This window comes from Bos javanicus, chromosome 17 (assembly GCF_032452875.1).
Source record: "Bos javanicus breed banteng chromosome 17, ARS-OSU_banteng_1.0, whole genome shotgun sequence".
Taxonomy (NCBI): Eukaryota; Metazoa; Chordata; class Mammalia; order Artiodactyla; family Bovidae; genus Bos; species Bos javanicus.
In genome coordinates, this window is record NC_083884.1 from 58,101,614 (window position 1) to 58,124,930 (window position 23,317).

Sequence of the window (23,317 nt, forward strand, 5' to 3'; positions counted from 1 at the left end):
TTCCCTTCTTCTTATACATTCTCAGTATCTTTGGCCTACAGCATCGGTTCTCAATCAGGGGCAATGCTGTCTCTTCCCCACCCACTCCCCAGGGACACTTGACAGTGTTTGGGGACATTTATATGTGTCACAGGTGGGGGTGCTGCCGGCATCTAGTGGGTGAAGACCAGGGATTCTTCTCAACATCCTATAAGGCACAGACAGCCTCCAACAGAGAATTATCTGGCCCTAAGTGTCAATCATGCTGAGGTCAGGAAACCCTGATCTAGAGCATCATTCTCAAGGTGCAATCACCAAACTTCACAGCAGTGTCTGCATCACCTGGAACTTGTTAGAAACACACATTCTTGGTCGCGACCCCAGACTCAGTGACTCAGCAACTGGGGCCCAGAAACCGGTATTTTACCAAGCCCTCCAGGTGATCTGACACATGGGGTTTGAGAACCATTGACTTAGGGCAGTGCATTTTATAAAAGGCCGAGAGAAGCTGCTGTGGGCCCACGTCTCCCTGCATATACCACAGAGATGCCTCTCTGACCTCAGAGTCCATGTTCTCCATCATTCTATCTCTCGGTCCCATTTGAGGTTGTGCCAGACTACAGATAGCTAACCTTCCACACCAGGGCCTGCTTGCTGTGCTAAGTCATTTCAGCTGTGTCCAACTCCTTGCAACCCTAGGAACTGTAACCCGCCAGGCTCCTCTGTCCATGGGATTCTCTAGGCAAGAATACTGGAGTAGGTTGCTATGCCCCCCTCCAGGGGATCGTCCGAACTGCGTCTGTTATTGGCAAGCAGGTTCTTTACCACTAGGGCCACCTGGGAAGGCCCACATCAGGGCCTAGTGTTGGTCTAAGAGGCTAAAGAATTTGTGAATTAAGTGAAAAGCACTGCCAAACGGCCACTGGAGGGGAGAGCACACCTTGAGCTTCTCTGGCTGCTGCCGGCTCTTGTGGGCTTGTTAGATTACGTTGCTTGACTCCACAAAGAGCCAGGGCAGGATTTCCCTTGATTTTGATTTCCACGGAATGTTGAATCTTATTTAAAGATACTACCATGCCTGCCTCATCACTTCAGGATGCTAGATGCATGAACAGATTCCCTCGCTCCCCCATGGGAAGTTTCTGATAAAGGAAGTAGCAAGAAATTCCTCCCTCCTCCCTTTCGCTGTGTTGGTAAATTACTGAACTCTGAGCTGTAATCACCAACTCAATGGAAATGAGTCTGAGTAAACTCTGGGAGTTGGTGATGGACAGGGAAGCCCGACGTGCTACAGTCCAAGGGGTCACAAAGAGTCAGACACGACTGAGCGACTGAACTAAACTGAACTGAGCTGCAATTTTCTCTTCTGTAAATAAGGATAGGGTCCCTGTCTTTCTGGAGAATCCTGTACCTAAAATGCCATGCACAGAGTAGACACTTGATAAATGCCCGTTTATACTTCTCCTTTGAAAGAAGAGTTGGGAGGCCTATGGCCCTGTCCCTTCCTTATTGCTGCTGTAACACACTGTCATACGTTTAATGACTCAAAACCACATGTACATTTTCTAACAGTTCTGGAGGTCAGAAGCCCAAAATGAGTCTTGGGGGGCTAAAATCAAGCTTTGTGTGTGCATGGCTGTTTCCTTCTAGAGGCTCCAGATGTGATCCCGGCATTAGGAAATAGGTATCTTTGGGAGGCCATTGTTCAGCCTACAGTGTCTTAGCCCATTTAAGCTGCTGTAACAGAAATGCTACTGACTGGGTGGCTTAAATAACCAAACATTTAATTCCCACAATTCTGGAGGCTGGGAAGTCCAGGATCAAAGAGCCAGCAGGTTCGGCATCTAGTGAAGCTGGCTTCCTGATTCCCTGATGCCCATCCTCCTGCTGTGTCCTCATCTGGGAGAAAGGACCAGGGAACTTCCTGGGGTCTCTTTTGAAGGGATCCTAATCCCACTGAGGAGGGCTTCACACTCATGACCTCATCACCTCCCAAAGGCCCCACCTCCAAATACCATCCCATTGAGGATAAGGCTTTCACCATGTGAATTTTGGAGGGACACAGACATTCAGTCCATAACACGCAGTGACTAAGGTCATTGGCAGTTCTATAAATAAAGCCCTTTGTAGGAGACACAGTAGTGAAAGGGCCCCGGCACTAGGTTTGGTGACAGGGTGATGTTCAGGTACTGCCATTCCTGAGGGCTGGTCCAAAGTTATGGCAGGTGGGGAGCAGCAAGCACCAACCAGTGTTTCTAAGAGCAGGGCACCTAGATTAGAAGCACCACAGCACCTGGGAACTTGTTACAAATGCAGATTCCCAGGTCCTGATCCAGATGTAACTAAATTAGTTTCCCTGGCAGCAGAGCCCAGTTAATCTGCATTTTAGCAAGCTCTCCTGATGGTTCTGATGCCCATTCAAGTTTTTTTAAATAGTAGTTTTATTGAAATAGAATTCACATACTTTAAAGTTTATCCTCTTAAAACGATTCACTGGTTTTTGGTATATTCACAGGATTGTGCAACCATCAGTTCAGTTCAGTCACTCAGTCGTGTCCGACCCTTTGTGACCCCATGGACTGCAGCACACCAGACTTTCCTGTCCATCACCAACTCCCAGAGCTTACTCAAACTCATGTCCATTGAGTCAGTGATGCCATTCAACCATCTCATCCTCTGTTGTCCACTTCTCCTCCTGCCTTCAATCTTCCCCAGCATCAGGGTCTTTTCCAGTGAGTCAATTCTTTGCATCAGGTGGCCAAAGTATTGGCGTCTCAGCTTCAGCATCAGTCCTTCCAATGAGTATTCAGTGTTGATATTCTTTGGGATGGACTGGTTTGATCTCCTTGCAGTCCAAGGGACTCTCAAGAATCTTCTCCAACACCACAGTTCAAAAGCATCAGTTCTTCGGTGCTCAGCTTTCTTATAGTCCAACTCTCACATCCATACATGACTACTGGAAAAGCCATAGCTTTGACTAGACAGACCTTTGTTGGCAAAATAATGTCTCTGCTTTTTAATATGCTGTCTAAGTTGGTCATAGCTTTCCTTTCAAGGAGCAATTTAATTTCATGGGTGCAGTCACCATCTGCAGTGATTTTGGAGCTCAAGAAAATAGTCTCTCACTATTTTCATTGTTTCCCCATCTATTTGCCATGAAGTGATGGGATTGAATGCCATGATCTTAGTTTTCTTAATGCTGAGTTTTAAGGCAACTTTTTCACTCTCCTCTTTCACTTTCATCAAGAGGCTCTTTGGTTCTTCTTCACTTTCTGCCATAAAGGTGGTGTCATCTGCATCTGAGATTATTGATATTTCTCCCGGCAATCTTGATTCCAGCTTGTGCTTCATCCAGCCTGGCATTTCGCATGATGTACTCTGCATATAAGTTAAATAAGCAGGGTGACAATATACAGCCTTGACGTTCTCTGTTCCCGATTTGGAACCAATCTGTTGTTCCATGTCCAGTTCTAACACTTGATTCTTGACCTGCATACAGACTTCTCAGGAGGCAGATAAGGTGGTCTGATATTCCCATCTTTTTAAGAATTTTCCAGTTTCTTGTCATCCACACAGTCAAAGGCTTTAGTGTAGTCAATAAAGCAGAAGTAGATGTTTTTCTGAAACTCTGATGGCAAGAGTGAATAGCAATATTTTAGGAATCAGTGAACTAAAATGGACTGGAATGGGTGAATTTAACTTAGATGACCATTGTATCTATTACTGTGAGCAAGAATCCCTTAGAAGAGATGGAGTATCCCTCATTGTCAACAAAAGAGTCCAAAATGCAGTATTTGGATGCAATCTCAAAAACAACAGAATGATCTCTGTTCGTTTCCAAGGCAAACCATTCAATATCCTAGTAATCCAAGTCTGTGCCCCAACCAGTAATGCCGAAGAAGCTGAAGTTGAACGGTTCTATGAAGACCTACAAGATCTTTTAGAACTAACACCCCAAAAAGATGTCCTTTTCATTATAGGGGACTGGAATGCAAAAGGAGGAAGTCAAGAGATACCTAGAGTAACAGGCAAATTTGGCCTTGGAGTACAGAATGAAGCAGAGCAAAGGCTAACAGAGTTTTTCCAAGAGAATGCACTGGGTCGTAGAAACACCATCTTCCAGCAACACAAGAGAATACTCTACACATGGACATCACCAGATAGTCAATACTGAAATCAGATTGATTATATTCTTTGCAGCCAAAAATGGAGAAGCTCTGTACAGTCAGCAAAAATAAGACCGGGAGCTGACTGTGGCTCATATTGTGAACTCCTTATTGCCAAATTCAGACTTAAATTGAAGAAAGTAGGGAAAACCACTAGACCATTCAGATATGACCTAAATCAAGTCCCTTATGATTATACAGTAGAAGTGACAAATAGATTCAAGGGATTAGATCTGATAGAGTGCCTGAAGAACTATGGACAGAAATTTGTGACATTGTACAGGAGGCAGTGATCAAGACCATCCCCAAGAAAAAGAAATGCAAAAAGGCAAAATGGTTGTCTAAGGAGGTCTTACAAATAGCCGAGAAAAGAAAAGAAGCTAAAGGCAAAGGAGAAAAGGAAAGATATACCCATTTGAATGCAGAGTTCCAAAGAATAGCAAGGAGAGAGAAGAAAGCCTTCCTCAGTGATCAATGCAAAGAAATAGAGGAAAACAATAGAATGGGAAAGACTAGAGATCTCTTCAAGAAAATTAGAGGGCACAATAAAGAACAGAAATGGTATGGACCTAACGGAAGCAAACGATATTAAGAAGAGGTGGCAAGAATACACAGAAGAACTATGCATAAAAGATATTCATGACCCAGATAACCATGATGGTGTGATCACTCACCTAGAGCCAGACATCCTGGAATGTGAAGTCAAGTGGGCCTTAGGAAGCATCACTATGAACAAAGCTAGTGGAGGTGATCGAATTCCAGTTGAGCTATTTCAAGTCCTGAAAGATGATGCTGTGAAAGTGCTGCACTCAATATGCCAGCAAATCTGGAAAACTCAGCAGTGGCCATAGGACTGGAAAAGGTCAGTTTTCATTCCAATCCCAAAGAAAGGCAATGGCAACGAATGCTCAAACTACCGCACATTTGCACTCGTCTCACATGCTAGCAAAGTAATGCTCAAAATTCTCCAAGCCAGGCTTCAACAGTACGTGAACCGTGAACTTCCAGATGTTCAAGCTGGATTTAGAAAAGGCAGAGGAACCGGAGATCAAATTGCCGACATCTGTTGGATCATCGAAAAAGCAGCAGAGTTCCAGAAAGAACTCTACTTCTGTGCAACCATCACCACTCTCTAATTCCAGAACACTTCTATCACCCCCAAAAGAAACCCCACAGCCATATGCTGTCACTCCCTGTTACTCCTCCCTCAAACCCTTGACAACCATTAATCCACTTTCTGTCTCTGTGGATTTACCTAGTCTGGACATTTCATGTAAATTATATCATACAATATGTAGCCATTTGTGTCTGGCTTCTTTTATTTAGCATAAGATTTTCAGGACTCATCCATGTTGTAGCAGGAATAAGTACTTCATAGTTTTTCACGATCAAGTAATATTCCATTATTTGGATAGACTCCATTTTGTTTATCTGCACATCACTTGATGGACATTTGGGTTGTCTTTACTTTCTTGATATTATCAATAATGCTGTTAGGAATGCCCAAATTTGAGAACTACTGAGAAAAAGAATTCATCAGAATTCAGAAATCTGGGTCTTGCTTTGCCAGTTCAGAATATAGAGACTCCTAGAGTTAGATTCACGTTAACCTGACTTTTGAGACTGATGTATAAAGCTGAAATGTATGTTTGTTAATGTACAAGGAGAACTCACTGTCACCAGTGCTGCATTTCTCAAGGGCCGTGTGATTTGCCCATTTCCTCTCTGCAGTCTACCCTTCCTGAAGGCCAGATTTTCACTGGGAGGCTTCCTGGTGATTCTGGAATACAGAGGAGGAGGGTTTGCTACATGAAATGTTGAAGACCCCAAGCTGGGATAACCTGCTTTTCCTGGGCAGGGTAACGAGGAGTACACAGGCAAACTGCCCAGGGGTAGATCCTGGCCCCACCACTGGAAAACTGTGTGACCTAGAGCAAGTTACTCAACCTGTCTGAATGTTACTTTGCTTCTCTGTGATTTTGAGATCATAATAATGATGATCTTATAGGACTATTGTGCAGATTAAATGAGGTAACACCTGTAAAGTGTTTAGTACTAGTGCCTGGTGTGTGGCCTGTGAATCGTGGATATGAACACCTTCACAGTGATTAAGCATCTAATGTTTGGGAGTGGGTTGCTATAGGGATTGAAGATAACAGAAGTCTGCTATAAGGTCTGTCTGTGTGACCTTGTATAAGGACAGCATTCTTCTGCTTATAAGTGAAACAACTCAAACTGCTTCACATGTTTAAAAATGAGGATGTAATAGAGAAGCTCCAGGGGCTCACAGGATCTGTCAGCCCTTGGTTTCTCTGCATTCCTCCACTCTGTTTTCCTAGAGTGTTGACTTCCTTCTCAGGCAGGCCCTTCCCACAGGTATGCTCAGGTGGCCCCGGGCACTCAGGTGTACAACCCACCAACTTAGCTACTCCAGGGAACAGAGGGTTTCCTTTATTTGAAAAAAAAAAAAAATCCCAGAGTGTTTTGTGGACTCTGGCCCCTCTTGGGTCACATGCCTGCCCCTGAACCAATCACAGTGGTCAAGGAGTTGGAATGCTTTGGACTCTCTGTGCCTGGGTAAATGCTCTGCCCCAGGACTGGGAGGTCCAGCCTACTCTGAATCTCTAGGACTGAGATGCTGGAAGGGTTGTTTCCCAATGGAAAACCAGGCTGCTGTTACTAGAAGAAGGAATAGGCTCTGATGCCAGAGTCCCCCATCCCCTGGATGGGCTGGGAGAGTTGAGCCAACATCTGCCTCCAGGACTCTCTTTGCTTCTCTTTATGGTTAACTAAGTGCTTCCCAGGTGGCTCAGTGGGTAAAGAATCCACCTGCAATACAGGAGACTTAGGTTCGATCCCTGGGTTGGGAAGATCCTCTGGAGGAGAGCATGGCTACCCACTCCAGTATTCTGCATGAGGAATCTCATGGACAGAGAAGCCTGGTGGGCTACAATCCATAGGATTGCAAAGAGCTGAACATGACTGAAGCGACTGAGCAAACACATAAGCATAGTCGACTCAGCTCCTCTTTCAGTCTGTCTTAACATTTAATCTGATTACATCAGGCTCTGGATCTAGATCCCTTCCTAATAACTCTTTGGACAGGGATTCTAAACTATAAAACTGTGGCCATTTAGGGCTGGATAATTATTCGTGTGGGGGGCTGACCTGTGCTTTCAGTTCAGTTCAGTTCAGTCACTCAGTCGTGTCTGACTCTTTGCGACCCCATGAATCGCAGCACTCGAGGCCTCCCTGTCTATCACCAACTCCCAGAGTTCACCCAGACTCACGTCCATTGAGTCAGTGACGCCATCCAGCCATCTCATCCTCTGTCGTCCCCTTCTCCTCCTGCCCCCAATCCCTCCCAGCATCAGAGTCTTTTCCAATGAGTCAACTCTTCGCATGAGGCGGCCAAAGTACTGGAGTTTCAGCTTTAGCATCATTTCTTCTAAAGAAATCCCAGGGCTGATGTCCTTCAGAATGGACTGGTTGGATCTCCTTGCAGTCCAAGGGACTCTCAAGAGTCTTCTCCAACACTACAGTTCAAAAGCATCAATTCTTCGGTGCTCAGCCTTCTTCACAGTCCAACTCTCACATCCATACATGAGCACAGGAAAAACCATAGCCTTGACTAGACGGACCTTTGTTGGCAAAGTAATGTCTCTGCTTTTGAATATGCTATCTAGGTTGGTCATAACTTTCCTTCCAAGGAGTAAGCGTCTTTTAATTTCTTGGCTGCAGTCACCATCTGCAGTGATTTTGGAGCCCAAAAAATAAAGTCTGACACTGTTTCCACTGTTTCCCCATCTATTTCCCATGAAGTGATGGGACCGGATGCCATGATCTTTGTTTTCTGAATGTTGAGCTTTAAGCCAATTTTTTCATTCTCCACTTTCACTTTCATCAAGAGGCTTTGTAGTTCCTCTTCACTTTCTGCCATAAGGGTGGTGTCATCTGCATATCTGAGGTATTGATATTTCTCCTGGCAATCTTGATTCCAGCTTGTGTTTCTTCCAGTCCAGCGTTTCTCATGATGTACTCTGCATAGAAGTTAAATAAGCAGGGTGACAATATACAGCCTTGACGTACTCCTTTTCCTATTTGGAACCAGTCTATTGTTCCATGTCTAGTTCTAACTGTTGCTTCCTGACCTGCATACAAATTTCTCAAGAGGCAGGTCGTCTGGTATTCCCATCTCTTTCAGAATTTTCCACAGTTTATTGTGATCCACACAGTCAAAGGCTTTGGCATAGTCAATAAAGCAGAAACAGATGTTTTTCTGGAACTCTCTTGCTTTTTCCATGATGCAGCGGATGTTGGCAATTTGATCTCTGGTTCCTCTGCCTTTTCTAAAACCAGCTGGAACATCAGGAAGTTCACGGTTCACATATTGCTGAAGCCTGGCTTGGAGAATTTTGAACATTACTTTACTAGTGTGTGAGATGAGTGCAATTGGGCGGTAGTTGGAGCATTCTTTGGCATTGCCTTTCTTTGGGATTGGAATGAAAACTGACCTTTTCCAGTTCTGTGGCCACTGCTGAGTTTTCCAGATTTGCTGGCATATAGAGTGTAGCACTTTCACAGCATCATCTTTCAGGACTTGAAATAGCTCAACTGGAATTCCATCACCTCCACTAGCTTTGTTCGTAGTGATGCTTTCTAAGGCCCACTTGACTTCACATTCCAGGATGTCTGGCTCTAGGTCAGTGATCACACCATCATGATTATCTGGGTCATGAAGATCTTTTTTGTACAGTTCTTCTGTGTATTCTTGCCACCTCTTCTTAATATCTTCTGGTTCTGTTAGGTCGATACCATTTCTGTCCTTTATCGAGCCCATCTTTGCATGAAATGTTCCATTGGTGTCTCTAATTTTCTTGAAGAGATCTCTAGTCTTTCCCATTCTGTTGTTTTCCTCTATTTCTTTGCATTGATCGCTGAGGAAGGCTTTCTTATCTCTCTGTGCTATTTTTGGAACTCTGCATTCAGATGCTTATATCTTTCCTTTTCTCCTTTGCTTTTCACTTCTCTTCTTTTCACAGCTATTTGTAAGGCCTCCCCAGACAGCCATTTTGCTTTTTTGCATTTCTTTTCCATGGGGATGGTCTTGATCCCTGTCTCCTGTACAATGTAACGAACCTCATTCCATAGTTCATCAGGCACTCTGTCAGATCTAGGCCCTTAAATCTATTTCTCTCTTGTACTGTATAATCATAAGGGATTTGATTTAGGTCATACCTGAATGGTCTAGTGGTTTTCCCTACTTTCTTCAATTTAAGTCTGAATTTGGCAATAAGGAGTTCATGATCTGAGCCACAGTCAGCTCCTGGTCTTGTTTTTGTTGACTGTATAGAGCTTCTCCATCTTTGGCTGCAAAGAATATAATCAGTCTGATTTCAGTGTTGACCATCTGGTGATGTCCATGTGTAGTTAGAGGATGTTTAACAGCATTCCCCGGAGAAGGCAATGTCACCCCACTCCAGTACTCCTGCCTGGAAAATCCCATGGATGGAGGAGCCTGGAGGGCTGCAATCCACAGGGTCGCTGAGGGTCAGACATGACTGAGCGACTTCACTTTCACTTTTCACTTTCATGCATTGGAGAAGGAAATGGCAACCCACTCCAGTGTTCTTGCCTGGAGAATCCCAGGAATGGGAGAGCCTGGTGGGCTGCCATCTACAGGGTCGCACAGAGTCGGACACGACTGAAGTGACTTAGTAGCAGCAGCAGCAGCAACAGCAGCAACGGCATTCCCGGTTTCCACCCACTAGGTGCCAGTTGCACCATCCCTCAGTTGTGACCTCCCAAATGTTTCCAGATACTTGAGAACCACTGCTTTAGGTTAATGTTCCTCCACTGCCCTCTGACCAATTAGGTGTTGTGCTAGATTCACTCTTGAAAGATCAACTTCCTTAGCTCCAAGTTCTTGGGGTGGGGGTTCTCTGTCCACCCCAGTACTGACAATACTTTGCTGATAAACTGTGACCCTGTTGGAGCAGAGGTCTCCTATCTCCATGGCCTCACCTTCAGGGCTGTGCATCAGGACCAGTATCTGATGTCACATCTCCATCACCTCAGCCCCATTTAGAGATGCTTTGGCATGTCGGCGCCCCATCTTGACCTTGGAATATGCTCCGTCACAAGGCTGTCTCCACCGTGTCTGCAAACTGCAGACAGTGTGACACCTCTTTGGACATCACTTTGAGAATCACAGAACTGAGAGGGGGAGCAAATCTATCGCCTAAAGTTCAGACCCAAAGATGCCTGGTGTCTTGGATTTCTTAAAGTCAGACTGGGGTCTCTCCTAGCAAGCTTACCTGGTCTGTCCCCACTGAGCCCGCTAAGGCAGTAAATTCTACAAAATGACTCCATGTGGGGAACTTCTCAGCAGCCCTTTATTCTATGGATAATTAACTTCGGCCGAACACTGACTACTGGGTGACTGCATAATTTAAAAAAAAAAAAAAAGTGCCAGTGTTCCATGGGGGAAGAATTTCATCTCAGGCAACTCTGAACGGCTCTGATTTAAGATCCGTAAGTCCAGTTCAAGGCAATAAATATATAAGTAATTGATGATGTAGTGTGCAAGCAACTTAAGACCCATCCATCACACCCAGGCAAGCGAGGACTGTGGACACGCTCAGAGAACAGGATGATAGGAGGGGAATAAATGGTCAGAGGGACCTAGACAGTTCTGCTTTCCCCATAACTCACCACTGCTTCTCCAGACTCGTGGCCTCATTCCCAAAAGAGCTTCCTCCACCCCCTGGTTTTGTCTTCTTGGGCCAGAGAGAAGAGCCACTAAGGAAAAAGCAGACAAGAACCCGGGCTGCTCGAGGGGGAGCCAGCCTGGTTGCATACCTACTCTGTACGAGGCACTTGCTTCATGTTCCAGTGCCTCGTTCCTAAGGAAAGCCCACAGGATGGGTTCCATCAGTCCTCTGCCTCAGAGCAAGAGGTCCAAAGAGCAGAGAACAAAAGCATCACAAAGGCAGAGTCAGGGGTTGGGACTCAGGTCTGCGCCTGTAATTAATGCCGTCTTGTCCCTCTGCCTCTCAGGCAAAAGAGTGGGCAAGGGCCCCTGGGTTGCCTGGATGGTGAACCATGCCATCCATGAACGTGTTCGTTGCCCATTTCTGGGTCCAGGTGTCAAGCCCAACTTGCAGATCCCAGGCTGTAGCCTGCACGTCCCCCCTGCCCCACGCCTGTCACTGATACTGCCTTTTCTGTGGCTCTGTTTCAACGTGAGGCCATTTATTAATACAACTGAAATTGATGGAGCACAGATCTGACTGTTTTCCTCCCTTCACAGGGACATTTGCAGTGATGGCAGCGTGGGGCCTCTGTCTGTCAACTCTTGTTTTGTCCTTGTTTAAGCCTAAACCGGGTGCAGTAAGCCAGCCTCTTCCAATTAGCATTTTCCTTGAGGTCAAGGAGAACGGCTCTGTATCTGTGTGGTCTGAGATGGCTTTGCATGGCTGGCGGGACCCCAAGCTCCTTCAGGTTTCCAGGCTGCCTCTCCTCTTGCTCGGGGCTCCTCTCCTAGGGAGGGTGCACAAGAAAACCCCCTCACTGACACTCTGCTGGTCTCTCCTCCTTTCTGAATATCTGAAGAGAGGCCACAGTGCTCATGAACAGGGCTCTGCAGTCCAGGAGTTTTAGGTTAAAATCCCAGAAGGACATATTCCATAGGTGACCTCTGAGCCTCCGATTTGCCATTTGAAAAATGGGATCATTAGTACCTACCTCACAGGGTAGATTTGTCTTTCGTTCTTTCACTCATTCTCTCATCAGTAAGTATTTGTGGGAATGCCACTTTGTCCCCATCCCTGTGCTGGCTGCTGGGGATACAGGAGGAAATGAAACAGGCATGTTATAAAGAATCAGTGTGCTAATATACATGGAACACTTAGGCCAATGATTCTCAAGCTTGCCTGTGAATTAGTAGGGTGTGAAGACCTTTTGAAATGTTCAAAGCCAGGCCATACATACCCCAGCATAATTAAATTGAGGATCAGCAAACTTTTAATTAAAGAGCCAGATAGTAAATATTTTAGGTTCTGAGGGCCATCAGGTTTCCATCATGGCTACTCAGCTCTGCCCTTACAGTGCAAAAGCAGCTGTAGACAGTGGACATGTTGATGTGCCAATAAAACTTTATTTACACAACAGGTTACAGGCCAGATTTGACCCTTGCGCTTTAGTTTGCTGACCCCTGAATTAAATCACAGTGCAGGGGAGGGATCCAGGCATCAGACAGTTCCAGGGTGCTGACAACTGGGGAACCACTGACTTGGGCAATGCCTGGGTCATGTTAGCTATTACAATTCCTAGGTTGTAGCTCACAGAAGTCAAGTACCTTGCCCAGTTTGGGGGCAGAACCAGGACAATAACCCTGGTCTTTCTAACCCTGAACCCCATTCTTTTGGTCATTTTGGTTTTCTGTTTTAAGCTCTTGGAGCCTCAGTGTCTTCACCTGTAAAATGGGACTGATACTAGACCTCCCTGACACAGTAGCTAAGAGACCTAAGTGTGAACACTGATGCACCTTGCAGGGAGGGACTCTATGGTGAGAGTCAGGAGGAGTTGAAAATGTTCCAGTGGCTCTGGAAACCATGGGGCCCTGGACAGGCACATGGGAAGAGGTTTGAGTGAGGAAGTGGTGGGCTCTGTTTTTGAGCAGATGAGCTTCATTTGGTCAGCCACCCTAGCTGAGGTCCAAAGCCCCACCCAGAGCCTGAGAGCTGGGGCTAGAGCCATGGGTGGGTGGCCAGGGCCAAGTAGAGTGCCTGGCTTCCTGGGATCTCTCCCCGGTCCAGGCGCTCAAGTGCCCTGGAGAAGTGAAGCCTCAATTTGGAGGGATAGGCTGCTGGGTTATTTTTGCTGGAGTTAGCAAGAAAAACCCTTCACCTCTCTTTTAAGCCAAACTCTGAACACATACAGGTGAGTAATTGGCAGCTCCTACTGTCCAGGATCTCACTGTCAAGTGGGTAGTCAGGATATCAGAGGTGTTAGCAGAGGCTCTCGTGCAACAAAGGAAGTGGCCTGGAGAAGTCAGCACAGGATGCTACAGGAGGGGCATGGCAGGGGTGTCTGACCCTGTGCATTCAGGGAGGGCTTCCTGGAGGAACCATGCCTGTGTTGGATCTTGGAGAGAGTTGGCATGAGTTGGACTAAGAGAAGTAGGAAGGGAATAGAACATACAGAAGAATGTATGTTGCATACAGATGATGTTGCAAAACAGCAGTGCTGCCAGTGGCAGTTTTCAGGCCAGGACTGGCTCTCAGTGCTGTACTTCTGCTATCTCAGAGGCACTGGGCATTTCTTCCTCTTTGGTCTGGGATCAGTGTAGCCTTCCTCCTCACCTGACTTGTCTTGGTCTCTTGAGCAGACATGATGCCATAATAGAGGTCCTGTGATATACCAAGTCTGCCCTCAGGATTATATTTATGGGATCCACCACCTTCCCCCTCCAGAAGCACCACACATCTTTCCTTGCATGCGTGCATGCTAAGTTGCTTCAGTCGTGTCTGACTCTGCAACCCTGAGTACTGTAGCCCGCCAGGCTCCTCTGTCCATGGGGTTCTCCAGGCAAGAACACTGGAGTGGGTTGCCATGCCCTCTTCCAGGGCATCTTCCCAACCCAGGGATCAAACCTGCATCTCCTATGTCTCCTGCATTGGCAGGCGAGTTCTTTATCACTTGCGCCACCTGGGAAGCCCACGTATTTCCTTATTGATAATTAATTTCCTGAGTGCTTCATGAATAAACCACCGTGGACCCACTATCCTGATGAGATTCTTCTGGATTTCTAGATAATGTTTTATTCTCCCCTTTTTGCATTTTTTAAATCTTATTATATAAAGTGATTTTGACATTTCAAGGAGATGATCCCTCTCCTCTTTCTAGACCATAGGAGTAAAATGATATCAAGGGGAAACCCAAGGGGAAGGTTTGGAGTAAGGATACAGGGAGAGAGAAGGAAGATGGGTTTTCTAATAGGTCTCATTTTTAGAATTGAGGGAAAATGGATAATTAGTACCACTCCCCCCATCTCCAATCTGTGTGGTGGTGTCTTATGGAATTAGAGGCCCATTGCTTCATTTTCTTGTCATATCCACCCCCTCATCAGCCCCCACTCCCCCCACACTGCCTACACACATCCTCAGCCTACTGTTAATGTCTTAGAATCTCCATCTATCATCCCCACAAGGAAGATAATTACTCATGTGGCACCCGGGTGTCCCATTGTTTGGTTACGAGGTTAAAAATCCCTGATACACTTTAATAAATTCAACAGTGAGCACATTATAAAATGTAATTAAATGCCTCAGCCATCTTCACTTTCTTTACTGGCAATGAAATTTAATTGAGGCCACGTGAGGGGGCTGAGATAAATCACGGGTGATGACTCCACGTTTCACGTGTCTACTGGGAGAGGGTGTGATGTTATCCGCTGTCTACGCATGTAATTTATGGGCAGTTCAGGGGATCCCAGCTCAGCAGTTACCTGCTGGGACTCAGACGCAAGGTGGTGATGGTCTTTAAAAAGGGGAACATGATTCTGAAGTGCGGGGTGTTACAATCCATACATTCTAGTTTTCCCACTAGATCCTGAAGGTAATTCCAGTTTGGTTTCACCATTTAAAATTTTTTTTTTACCCAGGCCATGGGCCAGGAGGGACAGGTGATAGAGGACAGCTTGGATTCTAACTCCTTGTGCTAGCATGGCCTTTCCTCTGCACTCTTCTGCCTCTCGCCCCACACATCAGTCCTCTCTGCACTCGCATTGCTTAGTCCTCACTGCCCACCCGTCCCACCAAGGTAGGCTTTCACCTGAGACACCCCCAGGAGGCCACTTCATCTCTTCCCCTTGGCCGCGACCAGCACCGCCACCTCTCCCACTATAGCTTGCACGTCCTCAGGGTCTTCTCTCTGCTTTGATGAAGTGACAACCGGATAATCATATTAATTAACCCGGACAGAAGCAGTGAGAGGAGAGGGTTAATTCCCCCCCCCCCCTCTGTCTCCATGAGCTGACATAGATTTCAGCAGTGGCATGTAATCAGAGACATTGCCTCATCACAGATTATTCTACCAGGAGACAGTGAGAGCTGGAAAGAAAACAGGCATGGGGTGAGGCTGGGATAGGTTAGAATCTTGGCTGGACCGCTTATTGGTCCTACTCTGTCTGGCTCTTCTCTTCTGTAAAATAGGCATGGAAACAACACACCCTATGCTGTGTTAGGATTAGGTAAACAGAGGGGTGACGCCCTGTGGGTCATGAACACTTCGGCTTGGAGAATGCACACCATTTGTCCAAGAATTCCCACCATGTAAATGGCTGAAGTGGGTCTACAACCCTAGCCTTCTGGCTTCAAAGAAAAAAAAAACACTTTCACAATGTATACATATGTCAAACCATCACATTATATACTTTAAATATCTTACAATTTTGTTAATTATACCTCAGTAAAGGTAGAAAAGTACTTTCGCACTAATCAGCCAAGGAATGAATTACACAGCTCTTAATCAGGGTTTGACATACTTTTTCAATAAAGGGCCAGGTAATAATTAGCTTTTGATTTTGTGGACTGCATTGCCGCTGTCTAAATTACTCAAACTCTGCTGTTATAATGCAGAATCAGTCATGATGTGTAAATGAGTGGACGTGGCTGTGTGCCAATCAAACTTTATTTATAAAAGCAGGAGATGGGCCAGTCTTGGCCTGAGGGTCATAGTTTGCCAACCTCTGTTCTAAATCATGGTCCTCGGAGAGCCTTGTCAGGTTCTAACTGGTGTGTTAATTCTAGAGGCAGAGTGATGATGACAATGACAAGAACAAGAATGACAATAATATGTCAGGCACTCAGCTGAGCTCTGTTCCAGTTGTATTGCCCGCTTCATCCTCCTAGGAAGGGGATAGTGTGACCCCCCCCCCCTTTTTTTTTTGGCCGGAGACAAGGAAAGACACCTTTCACAGAGGTGAAAATGCCCAAGGTCTCATAGCTGGGAAGTGGCAGAGCTGATGGGTGAACACAGGTCTGCTCACTTCAAAGTCCCACACTCTCCTGGGCAGCTTGATAACCTGGAGGCCCTTCCCATTCAGAAATGAAGTCTGCTGCCCTGTCTCCAGAATAGGTCTACACTCAGAGCCTTGTAGGTGGCTTGAACCCCATATACATGCAGGTTGGTTTACCCTATACCTCCATTCCCACAGTTTTCCTATTTCTAGGCTGGTGGCTTCACCATTGCCCTTTGTTTTGCCCCAATGCCATGTGGACCCCTAAGAATCTCCTCTGAAGGGTCTCTTCCTTTAAGAGTGAGCAGCACAACCTTTGCTCACACCAAGCATCTCTTTATCACTGTCCGTCCCTCTGCCTTATTGCTTCCCTGCAAGACCCAGGACCCAGGTTCGCTTTCATCTACATACTCACCAGTGCTAAGTGGTTCCCCGGTCACCTCCATAGCAATCATGAGCCCCCAGATGATGAAATTCTCATCTTGAGAAGTGGCTTGTAGTTGTCACAGGGAGAAAATTATGTCCATCTACGCCAAGAAACTCAATTTGGCCCTGAAGCACCATGGAGCTGTAACCTTTAGAGATAGCACAGAATGAAAAGACTCTTGGATGTGATGTTTTGAATTGGATATTAAAGCAAATAGAGTTGTTCGCCGCTATGTGAATAATACTGTGAACAGCTTTAGTCAAGGATTGGTTGGCACCTTGGATGAATCAGTGGGATTTAGCTGGTGGCTTGAACGCTCTAAGTTTTATTAGTTTCAGGAGCCTAAAGAATTTGCTACTCGATTTGAGTGCAGCACCATTGTTAAGTTCTCAGTCTGTCCTGCCCCTGGGCTGGAAGCTGAAGGGCAGCTGGACCTTCCATTTCATTTGTGGCATTTCTGAGGATGAAGCCTGGCGTTGGGCTGTCCTGGATGAAACCCCAGCTCTCCTGCCTAAAAAGGAGTTAGGAGATCAGATGAAATAATACATCTAAGCATTTAATCTGAGTCCAGCCATATAGTATATACTCAATAAATGTTAGCTGTTATTAGTAATAGTATTGTGTGCTCAGAAGTCTTTATCTCCATGGAAACGTTTAAGGTTAGCATAGCTTCTCTTCTAGCCAACAGAGTTTAGGGACTAGACTGCAGTAGATGGTTTCTTGTGGTCCTGTCCAACTCGAGGATGCACAATTTGAACAATAATTTTTACACTTGTCTCAGGAGACATAGCACAGGAAGGCAGGATGGTGTGGGGGTGAAAAGCAAGGCTTTGGTTTTTATAGGAAACTGAAGTCAACTCTCAAGTGCACCAAATACTAGCGGTAAGACGTTGAACAAATATCCCCATCTTCCTTATCTCTGAACTAGGGATACAACCTCGTGGGGTTGTCAGGATTCAATGAAGAAACAACTCCAAGAGGTGAATCCTTATTTGGGATACGTGCAAGAAATAAGACCGTGCCTTGCTCCTTGCCAGCCAGTGGACTGATTACGCAGGGATATGGGTTTATTTTTTAAATCTGTATTTATTTGTTTGTTTCACTTTGGGCTGTATCGTGCCCGCAGGGGGATCTTAGTTCCCTGACCAGGGACAGAACCCAAGTCCCCTGCAGTGGACGCTCACAGTCTTTAACCACTGGGCCACCAGGGAAGTCCCTGCGGTATGGTTGTTTTTTTTTTCAACTGGGGGCTGCAGGTGAGATCATGACATGACAGCTCAAATGGGAAAAGCCTGGCCCGGGAGATGAATGGCCTTGTAAGGGTCAGGGCTCATATTTTGGACCCCAGCAGGGGTGGGGAGTTAGCGGTTGGGGTGAGGGTGGGACCCTCCTGTTTTTGTCAAAGCCTGGCAGGCTGTTCTTCACTCGGCCGCCAGAGGGAGTGCTTATATGTACAAGACCCCACACAGCATCCCACTCTGTTCTAAGACACTTGTTCAGTCGCTCAGTCATGTCCGACTCTGTGAGACCCCATGGACTGCAGCATGCCAGGCCTCTCTGTCCCTCACCATCTCCTGAAATTTGCTCAAGTTCATGTCCATTCCATCGGTGATGCCAGCCATCCATCTCATCCTCTGACACCCTCTTCTCCTGCCCTCAGTCTTTCCCAGCATCAGGGACTTTTCCAATGAGTACTAGACGGTTCCCATTGCTTTAACACAAACCCCAAAGTCCTGTTTTATTTCATTCATCACATATATCACATTATGTCTCCCCCTATAGACTCTTAACTCTCCTGTTTACCATACCCACCCCCAATTCCATTCCTGGCACTTTCAGTGATCTATCAGTTTCCTGTGGCTGCTGTAACACAGTCACAAAGCTCAGTGGCTTACAAAAACATAAATGTATCATTGCACAGTTCTGGAGGTCAGAAGCCTAGGACTGGTCTCGGTGCTAAAGGGAAGGAGTTTGCTGGGCTGTTGCTTCTGGAGAAGCTGCTCTTTTGCCTTTTCTGGCTTCCAGAGGCCACTGCATCCCTTGGCACTTGGCCCCTATCCATCCTCAGAGCCAGCAGATCTCCACATCCCCACATCTCCTTCTCTGACTCTGACCCTCCTGCCTCCCTCTTTCACCTGATTATACCAGGCCCACCTGGCTAGTCCAGAGTAATCTCCCATCTCAAGATCCTTAACTTAATCACACTGACAAAGTCTCTTTTTACCTGTTAGGTCACAGGATGTGGACATCTCTGGGGGTGGTTCAGTTCAGTTCAGTCACTCAGTCGTGTCTGACCCTTTGCAACCCCATGAACTGCAGCATGCCAGGCCTCCCTGTCCATTACCAACTCCCGGGGTCCACCCAAACCCATGTCCATTGAGTCGGTGATGCCATCCAACCATCTCATCCTCTGTCGTCCCTTTCTCCTCCTGCCCTCAATCTTTCCCAGCATCAGGGTCTTTTCCAATCAGTCAGCTCTTCACATTAGGTGGCCAAAGTATTGGAGTTTCAGCTTCAACATCAGTCCTTCCAATGAACACCCAGGACTGATCTCCTTTAGGATGGACTGGTTGGATCTCCTTGCAGTCCAAGGAAATCTCAAGAGTCTTCTCCATCACCACAGTTCAAAAGCATCAATTCTTCGGCGCTCAGCTTTCTTTATAGTCCAACTCTCACATCCATACATGACCACTGGGAAAACCATAGCCTTGACTAGATGGGCCTTTGTTGACAAAGTAATGTCTCTGCTTTTGAATATGCTGTCTAGGTTGGTCATAACTTGGAGGGTGGGCAAATTCAACAAAATATTTATTGAGTAACTGCATGAATGATAGTCAGAATACACAGCACAGTATGGCATCACTCTCCAAGCCTCTGTGGCCTTTTTGAACCGGCTGGTTCTCATCTTCCCTTTACTCTTCTCAGAAGTAGGAAGCATGGACAGTTACAGGGTGGGTGAACTCTGTGTATCTGGAGGGCGATCTGGAATGGAAGCATCCAGTTTGTTCCTGTCTGTGGTTCAAATCCCAGTTCAGAGACTTCTAAACTATAGACAGTTGCTTACTGCTTCTACGTCTCAGTGTTCCCATCTGTGAAGTAGGGATGAATTGGCTGTTGTTTATTGAGCATCAGCTAGGTAACCTGAATTAAAAAACACACGCTGTGTGACCTTGGACAAATGGCATCACTTCTTGATTTCCTCGTTGGTGAAGTGGCACCGACGGTAACAGCTGATGCATCACATGTGCTCATACATGCGGTGTGTGGATAAAATGAGATCACATATGTGAAGGGCTCATTTGGCAATAGTGCTTGGTGCGTGGTAACGCTCAACACAAAGCATATTTATTGTTTTTCTTATTTCTCATTTTAAAAAATTCTTATCATTATTCTTATTTCTCTCCTCCTCTTCTTTTTCATCCCTTTCTTTTGTTTTATCATCAGCCATTAAAAAAAATTCTTTTAATCACTCCAACTGTTAATCTTTTTTTTTTAAAAATGTATTTATTTATTTATTTGGTCTCACTGAGCGGCATTTGGGGTCTTAGTTCCCTGACCAGGAATCAAACCCACGCCCCCTGCAGTGGAAGCGTGGAGTCTTAACCCTTGGGCCTCCAGAGAAGTCTCTCACCACCCATCTTCATGTGTTGTCTCTGTGATAAATGTTTTCAAGCGTGCTCTCCATGCCTGACTCCTCCATTAGCCTGAGTTCAAATTCACCAGGTCAGAGCCCAAGTTTTTAATTTTAAAGCTCTACCTACCGTGATGATTTTATTAATATTGGTTCCTTCTATCATGGGTCCTGTTTGTCTGTCTGGCTACTAAGGTGTCAAAGACCAAGCCTCCTGGTTTCTCCCCTTCTCTACAGAGGCCACTTCCGAGAGGGCATCAACAGTGGGACCTAAAGGAGGGAAGAGGAGTCCTCCTTCTCTCCAACCCTCTCCCTTTCCATGTCCCGTGAATGAAAATATCTGGGAAGAAGTGTCTGTTTTCCTGTTATCCTGCCCCTGGAACGGAACGCACCAGGGATGGTCACAATTCTGCCTCTGTGTCTGCCTGACTTGTTATCAGAAAATGAGAGTAGAAAGCTTTTGTTCAGCTACGGAGACATCTTAATAGGCACTTTGATTGTTAAACAGAAGTTTCTGTATCAGTTTAATTGCTCTAAATGCTGTTTGCCTTCTCTGTTATGATAAGGCCTGAATTTTCATAGATTTTCCTTTTAAACAGTTTTCCTTTGCTTTAAGGCTTGCATTGGCAAGTTTAATGAAATCCAAATGAAGAAAGTAAAGAGAAGATCTCAGAATTCAGATCTGCACACCCACGGATGAAGCCGTGTGGAGGTTATTATTGCTTGAGACTAATGATGTCGCAGCCATTGAATGTAATTGACGGAATTCACCCCTTCAACCAGATATTGAGAAATGAAACCAAACTACTAAACTTAATTACATCTACTTTTCTGAGAAGGTGCTGTAATTGAGAATAACAGAATAACTAGCATATGAATCCAACGGTGGGATGTGCTTATAATAAAAGAGGATTTGTTCTCTACCGGGTTGAGCTTCACAAGTATCATCTCGAGATGTTGGGGGGCGGGACGGGGGTGGGGAGACGGCCAGAGAAGTGAAAAACATCTTGATGAGGGTTTCTTAACCTTGGCACCATTGCCACTTGGGTCTGGTTAGTTCTTTGATGCAGGGGTCTGTCTTGTGTATTATAGGATGTTGAGCAGCGTCCCTGGTCTCTACCTAGTTAGATGCCAGTGCCCCACCACCACCTCCTCCACTCTGGTTATTTGGCAATATCTCCAGACTATGCCAAATGTTCCCTTAAGGCAAAACCTCCCTGACTGGGGCTTTTGGAAGGCTCATAAACACTTGCAGAGTTTCTCCTTGAGGATCTACCAGGGCCCGGCTGTGTGACCTTCAGCAAGTCACTGCAGCTTTCTGAGCTCCTGTGTCTTCCTTTGTGCTGTGGGAATAATGAGAACACCGACTGCACAGAGGCATAGCTTCTGGGTGTAAGCTGCACAGAATAGTGCCTACCACATATGGAGTACTCAGTCTACTCACTCCTTCTGTGATACTAGTCTCAGATTCAGCAAACATGTATTACATGCTTGCTTCGTCCACGATGCTGTGCTGTGAGACAGTGATGCAGAGATGGAGGTGTGTCCTTGTCCTTGCAGGTGTGCAGACTTGTTGGCACTGCCTTGTTCTCCACCCGTGGCAGAATGCAGAAGGGAATGGCAGCCCCCTCCAGTATTCTTGCCTGGGGAATCCCATGGACAGAGGAGCCTGGTGGCTATACAGTCCATGGGGTCGCAAAGAGTCGGACACAGCTTAGTGACTAAACAAGGACAAAATGGCAGACATTGCTGATCAACCCCAATGCTCTCTCCTCTTAAGCCTCAGAATCCTTCTGAATACACCTTTCTAGACAGCCGCTACTAATGTCCCATGAGATGAAACCTCTTTGGTGCTGGTACTAATAATTTTGTGGATTCCCCATGAGGAGACTGTGTATCTGAGCTAGTGTACTAGCTTCCACTCCAGCACGGTCATTCCGCCTCCCATTCCTGGCCGGGAGAAACCATTGTAAGGAGTTAGCAGGTCGCATCCTTCCTCCGAAATCTGACTTCAGTCCCCCGCTCTCTTTCCTTTAAAATTATTTTTCTTTCTTGTTTTTTGTTTGTTTCTCCCACAAGTTGAAACAAGTTATAAAATGGGCTTGGGTTTGATGACGTTTAGTTTTTAGTTAACCTGGAGGAGATTCCACTGGCTATGATTCTGACTGATACATCATGCTGTCTCTCTTCTAGGTTTTCTCTGCCCTTTGGGACTTACAGAATCATTTGCTCTCCCAGAAATGGTCCCAGCTTTACAAGGGCGGAATTGGGGTTTCTGGAAACAGCTTTCAGGTGGCTGTCGACAGTGTCATTAGACAAAAGGGAGGCGTGAATGGGTTGGGGTTAAACGCTCCCTGATGGGTTCAGACATGCCCAGCTCCCCGATGAGCATGCCACTCCATAACAATTGCTGTGAAAAATGAGGCGTGCATTTGCAGCTCTGAGGACGGGGCACCGACTCCATCCATCTGGCCTGAGAAATGAGAGCTGGCGTGTGGGTCAGCCACTTCCTTCTTCTCTCCCATAACTGGTGGAGGCTTCACAGAAAGCACCAGTTCATTTCTGCTGTTGTTTCACACTTCCCTGGGGCCTGTGAGGTCTGTGAGGAGGGTGATGCAGGCACCCAGGCACTGGAGTGAAGGTGGGGGCTGGTGCTCAGAGGCAGTGGAAGGAGTCCTGGAACTCAGTGGTGGAGTGCTGGTGTGGGTCACTGGGACGTAGCCCAAGGCATGAAAGAAAAGACCTGATGAGAAAAGGCACCCAGTCTAAAGTCCATGTGATTTATTGCTTCCTCCTCATTCCCATTTATCCATCAGATTATCCATCCATCTAGCTGTCTGTCCATCCATCCTTCCATCCACTCACCTACCAGTTCATCCTTCCATCCATCCATCCACTCACCCACCTACCAGTTCATCCATCCATCCATCCATCCATCCTTCCTTCCATCCACTCACCTACCAATTCATTGATCCACCTACCCATCTGTCCACATTGCAGCTCATCTGTCCATCTACCCACCTATCCAACCATGCATCCACCCAGCTATCCAAACATCCATCCATCCATCCACCTACCAGTCCATTTACCCA

The 23,317-nt window shown here is 46.2% G+C and overlaps 1 protein-coding gene across 4 annotated transcripts in view; it reads left to right on the forward strand.

The window, feature by feature from the left end:
* KSR2 (kinase suppressor of ras 2) overlaps positions 1 to 23,317 on the forward strand; it is a 485,548-nt gene that overhangs the window by 341,896 nt on the left and 120,335 nt on the right. The gene's annotated exons all lie outside the window — the stretch shown is intronic.